General features: G+C 36.8%; 1 protein-coding gene and 1 pseudogene across 2 annotated transcripts in view; one reads left to right on the plus strand and one right to left on the minus strand.

The window, feature by feature from the left end:
- The window catches only part of KCNH1 (potassium voltage-gated channel, subfamily H (eag-related), member 1), a 676,883-nt gene that overhangs the window by 22,887 nt on the left and 645,680 nt on the right, over nucleotides 1–8,316 (plus strand). The window lies entirely within an intron of this gene.
- The window catches only part of LOC102823012, a 24,794-nt pseudogene continuing 20,256 nt past the window's right edge, over nucleotides 3,779–8,316 (minus strand).

Here is an 8,316-nt window from a genome sequence, read left to right on the forward strand (position 1 = left end):
CTAATGTTCTCCCATGTAAACTATCACATAATTCACAATAAAACATTGAAAAAAAAGCTGCACAATGAATAAAGAAGACCAAAGAACTGATGCCTTTGAATTATGATGTTGGCAAGAATATAATATACTATGATGCACTAGAAGAGTAAATAAATCTGTGATGGAAGAAGTACAGTCAGAATGCTTGAGGATGTCGAGACTTTATCTCATGTACTTTGGAATTGTTGTCAAGAGGGACCAGTCTGTACAGAAGGACATGATGTTTGGTAGAGGGTCAACAAAAAAGAGGAAAACCCTCAATGAAATGTATTGACACAGTGGCTGCATCAGTGGGTTCAAATATAGGAATGGCTAGGAGGATGGCGCAGCACCAGGTAGCTGTATATAGGATTGCTATGAGTTGGAACCCACTTGATGGCACCTAACAATAACAACAACCCTAGTACTATACTGTCTTCTTAAACTGTTTGTCAAGGTAGTGTTGTAATAAGACAGAAAGTCAATGTAAACTTACTAAAAAACCACACTGTTTCCCCCCTAGTATTATCTGCTATTTTTGCAATGATTACTTTGAATCACATTTATTTTTTGGAGTGCTGGGAATGAATTTTTGTTGTTGTTATTAAATGATAGTCTAAGACGTTTTCTCCAAAGCGCCTATAATACATACAGATTTTCGTAAATAAATTATTATGACTGAAGAAAACCACCAGACTGATTCATTTACTACTCTACTTTCTAACAATCACACAAATGTATTTTAGCATTAGTTCAACATATCACTGACCTTTTATTTATTAAGTAAATATCATTAAGTGATAAAAAATCTATTTTTATAGTGCGTTTTTATGTGTTTTCTTATTCTCATGCATACTGTTTGTGAAATATATTTGTCTGTCTTTATTATTTCAAAATCCTTCATTTGATGCTGAATGAAGAGGGAGGTTATGCTTTTGAAACCATGTACTTAGAGGTAACTACCCAGTAAATGAAGTGTTTGAGTTTACTTTTGAAATTGAAATCACTTTCCCCATTGTAATTTACTGACTTAATAAAAAATGTATTTCTGTAGGATATTAAAATCAGAGACAAAGCAAATAACTACTGAATGAATCTCTTGGGAGTTCAGTTTATTTAGCGCGTGGATTGGACCGTAGGCGATTTAGAAGAGTCATCCTCATGGACTTTTATTATTGAAAATGTAATTGAGTCACAAAATGACTTTTCCTGGTATTACGATTTTAGATTTTGTTTAGGTGTACCATACCAATTGAACTCTTCTCTACTCCTCAGTCTTCTCTATTCTCTCAAACAGTGATTAAGAAAAACCTTTTTATTGTGAATTGAGAAGTTTACAGAATATCAGTTCCACATTCAATAAACCTTACACTGATTCATGTTATTACAATGATTCTAGTCCCTTCCATGTACCACCAGTTAGCAGTATGTATCTCTGTTCACTTTAAATCCCACCTGTGTCTTCTACTACCTTCACCTTTCCTGTGCCAATCTCCTTTTTGTTGCATATTGCCTTCCCCATCACCCAAGTTAACGTGTCTATCTCTACCCAGTGAATAATTTTTCCTTCTGACCCACCCTTGGTAATAATCATAGAATATTTCTTTTAGCAAGAAAATGTTTTCTTAACTTTTATAGCAGTCTTCTCATACAATATTTGTCCTTTTGTGATTGACTAATGTCACTGAACATAATGTCAGTTTCATCCATGCTATGAGGTGTTTCATGGATTTGTCATCATTCTTCAATGTTGCATAGTATTCCACTGTGTGTGTATGTACCAAAGTTTGTATAACCATTCTTCTGTTGATGGGCATTTGGACTGTCTCCATCTTTTGCTGTTTTGAATAGTACTGCAATGAATATGGGTGTGCATGTATCTACTTGTGTCATGGCTCTCATATCTTGAGGATATATACCAAGTACAGGGATTGCTGGGTCATATGGTATTTCTATTTCCAACTTTTTGAGGAAGTGCTATACTGTTTTCCACAGTGGTTGCACCATTTTCAGTGCCATCAACAGTGTAGGAGTGTCAGAGTCTCTCTACACCCTTGCCAGCATTTATTGTTTTCTGGTTTTTTGAACTTTGTTATTCATGTTGAGGTAGTATGATACCTCATTGTTATTTTGATTTGCGTCTAATGGCTAGTGATCTTGAGCATTTTTTCATGTTTGTTGGCCACCTGAATGTCTTGTTTTTAGTGATGTCTGTTCATATCCTCTGCCCATTTTTAATGGGAATTTTTGTCTTCTTGTTGAAGTGTGAAGTGTTCTATAAGTTTTAGTGATTAGTCCCTTGTCTGATATGTCATAGCCAAAATTTTTTGCCAGTCTGTGGATTCTCTCTCTCTCTTTCTTTTTTTGGTAAAAATGAATATGTTTCTTTAATTGAACCACCAGGAAAACATATCACAGCCTTGAAACAGAAAACAAACAGGCTACATGATCACTTCAAGTAATAAGTTGGTAGAAAGGTGACAAGGCCCTTATCAAAATAAGGTGTCATTGAAGTTGGAACACTGCATACCACAGAAGTGGCATTTGGTAATGAGGAGGCACCCCTCCTTTGCTCCAAAGGAGTCACAGCTCTCTCTAGCCCCTGAATCACGTACTTTTTCTCCCTTGACTTTCATGTTGCTAACAGGGCTCTTACAGGATAAATAAACAGTTGGACATGTTATCAGGAAAGAGCAATCACTAGAAAAGACATTATGTTTGGTAGAGGAACCCCTCAGTGAGACAGATTGCCACAGTGGAGTCAGCCACACCAGTGATCATGAAGGTGGCACAGGCCTGGAGAACGTTGCGTTTGGTGATGCATGCCATGATTTGGAGTCCACTTGATGGTAACTAACAATAAGAATAAGTAAGCAATACTGGGTTAGGCTTTCATTTCATTCTGGTCAATGAAAAGCTAAGTCTTTCCAAATCCAGTTGAACTTTCTTAACTAAGCAGCCAACAGTTTCTTTCACTGTTCATTTCCTGATACTGGTATATATCACAATCAAATCAGCCCCAGGGACACCATGATAGCCAGTGAGAAGGAAACTCGGCTTTCCATACCCAGCATGTCACACTGCCTCTCATGTCTTCACACTGAAAAATGCAACATATAAGAATTTCAAGAAAAGTACAGCTTGACAGCCAGATGATGGCCAAAGAACCTTTCAAAGTTCTTATCTATACTACCCTGTCTCTTAAAGGACATCAATTTCAGATCCTTGTATAGAAAGCAAAACAAAGATCTGTTTTTCCTACTTCTAAATTAGTGATCTTATGGATTTTGTTTTACAGCTTTTGGAAAATCAGGTGGTGATATTTCTTGTAAACAGAAGATTGGCAGCAAACAGAGATACCCCTCCTCAAACTCCACCAGATTACAGGCAGGTTGAAGTAATCTGCCATTCTGTTGGTACTAGATTACTAAGGAGAATCTGGTGCCCTGGAGAGCTCTGGTTTGGTAAAGCAGGGGAGATACCTACTGCTAGCATACACACTTGCCATATACGATATAGGCTTGAAATAATTCTTTTGTGCTACCTCAGACCCAAATTTTAACACCAGTTTTTCCCACTTTCCCCGCTGTGGTTTCAAACTTATAAAAGAACCAACATCCAGAGCCAGGAGCCATGTTCCTTAAACTTCCTGCCATCATGAATTTTTCATTCATAAACTTCACTTATGAAAACCCAAATTTCCTTTCTTCATTTTATGTAGATTCCTGCCCTTATCCCCAATGGCCACTGACGAAGACTTTTATTTTGCAATGGATGAGAGAAACTCTTTAATTTTCTTGGTCATGGATGGGATGAGATATATGTGGTCATCCATACACCTGGTCACACAGCTCTCTAGCTGCTGCTTCACCAGCAGCTCCTTATTTCCTGCATCCATTGAGTCTTTGGCTTTGTTGTTGCAATGCATGGTACACCAGGCCAGGCAGTCCTGGAACCTCTCCAACTTACTGGTCACAAGGGCATGTGCTTGGGGCATCGGTGCATGGCAGCATACAATACACTGTGCACCTGTTGCATGGATGCCTGGCTGGCCTCACAACAGTTGGCGCTGCACCGGAACATGATGCCCTGCATCTTCTGGTTGTTCTGTCTCTCCAGACTCTTCATGATGGTATCAACTGCCTCTTGCACAAGGAGCTGCTGCAGCGCCGCCAGGGTGATCCTGCCCTGTGGCCCTCAGCACCCATGAGGACTGGAGCTCATGGACCCACCCCTCGGCGCTGTTTTTCTGTGGATTCTCTTTTTACTGTCTCAGTACTCTCTTGGTGAAATATCTTTGATGCACATAAATGTCTGAGTTTTAGGGGGTCCCATTCATCTATTTTGTCTTTTGTTGTTTGTGTATTTTTAGTTAAGTTTGATAGTGTCTTTATGCCGTATATCAGAGCCCCTAAGTTTGCCCCTATTTTTTCATTGATGATATTTATAGTTCTAGGTTTCACATTTAGGTCTTTAGTCCTTGCTGAGTTTGTTTTTGTATATAGTTTGAGATGTGGCTCTTGATTCATTCTTTTGTAAATGGATTTACAGTTTTGCCAGCACCATTTGTTGAAGAGACTATCTCTTCCTTAACGAATGTATTTGGCTCTTTATTGAAGATCAGTTGGATGGATTTACTTCTGGATTCTCAGTTAGGTTCCACTGATCTATGTGCCTTTCATTGTATCAGTGCTATGTTGTTTTGACTACTGTGACTGTGTAGTAGGTTTTGAGATCAGGAAGTGTGAGGCCTCCTACTTTGTTCTTCGTTTTTAGTAATGCTTTGAGTATTTGAGGTCTCATTTTTTTCCCATATAAAGTTAGTGATTAGCTTTTCCATTTATTTAAAAAATGATAATTGGAATCTGGATTAGAATTGCATTTATATGTATATAGATTGCCTTGTCTAGTGCTGATATTTTCACAATGCTAGTTCTTCCTATCCATGAGCAGGGTATATTTTTCCATTTTTGTAGGTCTCTTTTAGTCTCTTGTAGTAGTGTTTTGTAATTTTCTTTACATAGGTCTTTTGTTTCTCTGTTATATGTATTGCTAAGTATTTCATCTTTTGGGTGGCTATTGTTAATGGTATGGTTTTCCTGATTTCCTTTTTAGAGCTTTGAATATTTCAGTGAGTTCCAGTAACTTTCTTTCTGAGTCTTTAAGTTTTTCTCGGTTCACCACCCATTTAAGATAAAAACAAAATATGAATATAAGAGGAATTCCTCAACATAATTAAGTGTTTATATACAAAACCAACACTCAACATTACTCTGAGTGGAGAAAAACTGAAAACTTTACCCTCATGAACAGGAACTAGACAAGGATGTCCTTTATCACCACTCCTATTCAATACTGTCTGGAAGTCTTAGCCAAAGCTATAAGTCAAGAAAAGAAAATTAAATGTATCCAAATTGACAAAGAAGTAAAACTCTATTTGCAGACAATATGATTCTATACATAGAAAACCCCAAAGACTCAGAAAGAAAATGACTGGAACTCACTGAGAGTTCAGCATAGTGGCAGGGTGGGTACAAGATCAACATCCAGTAACCAGTTGCATTCCTTTACAATACTAAACAGAGCTTAGAAAAGGAAATCAGGAAAACCATACCATTTACAAAGAAGAAGTAAAACTCTATTCGCAGATGATATGATCCTATACATCGAAGATCCCAAAGATTCAGCAAGAAAGTTATTGGAACTTATTGAAAGGCTTGGCAATGTGGCAGAGTATAAGATCAACATACCAAAATCAGTTGGATTCCATAAGGACAGCTTTGAAAAGGAAATTAAGGAAACAATATAATTTGCAATAGCTACCCAAAAGATGAAATATTTAGGAATAAATCTAAACAGATAAACAAAAGACTTATGCAAAGAAAACTATGAAACACTCCTACAGGAAACCAAAAACGACTTACAAAAGTGGAAGAATGTACTATGCTCATGGATAGGAAGATTTAACATTGTGAAAATGTCAACACTACCCAAGACAATATGTAGTGAAAGTGAAATCCCAATGAAGATACCAACATCATTCTTGTAGAGAGATGGAAAAATGATCACTAACTTTATATGGAAAGGAAACAGACTTCAGTCAAGCAAAGCACTGCTTAAAAAGAAGAACAAATTTGATGCCTTTCACTCCCTGATCTCAAAACCTACTACACAGCCACAGTGGTTAAAATAGTCTTGTACTAGTACAACAAAAAATACGTATATCAATGGAACAGAATTGAGAACCCAGAAATAAATCCATTGACATACAGTCAGCTAATCTCTGACAAAGGGACAAACCACACTAAACAGGTTTCTAACAAATGGAGCTGGCAAAACTGGAAATCCATTTGCAGGAAACTGAAACAAGACCCATATATCATAACATATATAAAACAAACTCAACATAGATTAAAGATCCAAATATAAAACTTAAAACTACAAAGATCACCAATAAAAAAAGTAAGGACAAACTTAGGGGCTCTAATACATGATGTAAATACACCGTCAAATGTAACTAAAAACATAAACAGTAGAAGACAAAATAGATGAGTGGGACCTCCTAAAAATTAGATACTATGTGCATCAAAAGATTTTGCCAAAAGAATAAAAAGAGAGCTCAAAATAATAATAATAAAAATTAAAAAAGAGCTCAGAGACTGGGAATTTTTTTTTTTTAAGTTTTTTATTGTGGATTGAGTGAAAGTTTACAGGGCACATAATCAGTTTCACATTCAACACTTCATATAACTTGTTTCATTACATTGATTATAATCCCCTCCATATACCATCAGTTAAAAGTATTTCTCTTTATCCACTTTAGCTTTTTTTAAAAAAACACACAAACAAAAAAACCCACTCAGGCATATATAATAAATTACATCTCCAAAGGGCACATTCTGCAAGTCTGCTCCTGGCCACCAGCTCTTAGTCCTTCTCTTCTTAGTTGATGAATCTAGAGTCCTCAGCCTCTCCCCCTCTCCATGCCACCATCTCTGACTCCTTCTCTGGCGGGGGACTGGGAATTTTTTTTTTTTGCAATGACTTATCAGACAAGGGATTGACCTCCGAAATTGATAGAAAACTACAACACCTCTACAAAAAAACAAGCAACCCAATGAAAAATAATGAGTAGAGAACACATACAGACATGTAACCAAAGAAGACATTCAAGCAGTTAATAAACATATGATGAAATGTTCATGATCATTAGCCTTTATTTTTGTTGTTGTTAAGTGCTGTCGAGTTGGTTCCGACCCATAACGATCCTCAGTATGGTTTCTGAGGAGCGACAGGTGAGCTTGAACCACTGACCTTATGGTTCAAATAGACCTTGCAGTTCAGTGCATTAACCTGCAACTCCACATTAGCCATTAGAGAGATGCAAATCAAAATAGCAATGAAATATCATCTCACACCAGCATTAATAGGAAATTAAAAACAAACAAACAAACAGAAAACAACAAACACTGGAGAGTGTTTGGAGAGATTGGAACCCTCCTACACTGCTGGTGGGTCTATGGAATTGTATAATCACTGTGGAAAATGCTATGGCACTTCCTTAGAAAGTTGGAAATAGACCCAGCAATCCCTTTATTTATTACATATCCACAAGAAATAAGAGTCAAGACAGGGGCAGATATATATGCACACTGATGTTTATCACATCACTCTATCACAATAGTAATAATAAAAAAAATGGAGACAGCCTAAGTGACCATCAATTAAAGAATGGATCAATGAAATTTGGTATATACACACAGTAGATTATTATGAAATGTTGAAAAATAATGATGAATCTTTGAAACACCTCATAACATGGATGAACCTGGAGGACATTGTGCTGAATGAAATTAATCAATCACAAAAGGACAAATATTGTATGAGACTACTATTGTAAAAACTCAAGGAAAAGTTTTCATGCTATAAGAAACATTTTTTGATGGTTACTGGGGGTGAGAGGGAAGGGAAAATTACTCACTGGGTAGAGGGTAGATATATGTTAACTATGTGATGAGGAGGGCAATATACAAGAAGTGGGAGATTGACAGAAGAATGATGAAGATAGCTGAAGACACAAAGAGGTGTGCAAGGGTAAAAGGGGGATAAAGGTAAATAATGTTACATATACAACCTTGGAACAACAGTGTTCTGCAGGTAGATATATGGATAGAGACACAGGCTAAATAGGTATGGGGGAAGAACGGGAGTATATGTACAAATATATATGGGTTTGTAAGAGGATATTTGTACATGGGTATTTACCTTTGTTGAAAACACACCTATGAATGTGGTAGA

This window comes from Chrysochloris asiatica, unplaced genomic scaffold, assembly GCF_000296735.1.
Source record: "Chrysochloris asiatica unplaced genomic scaffold, ChrAsi1.0 scaffold00009, whole genome shotgun sequence".
NCBI classification, from domain to species: Eukaryota; Metazoa; Chordata; class Mammalia; order Afrosoricida; family Chrysochloridae; genus Chrysochloris; species Chrysochloris asiatica.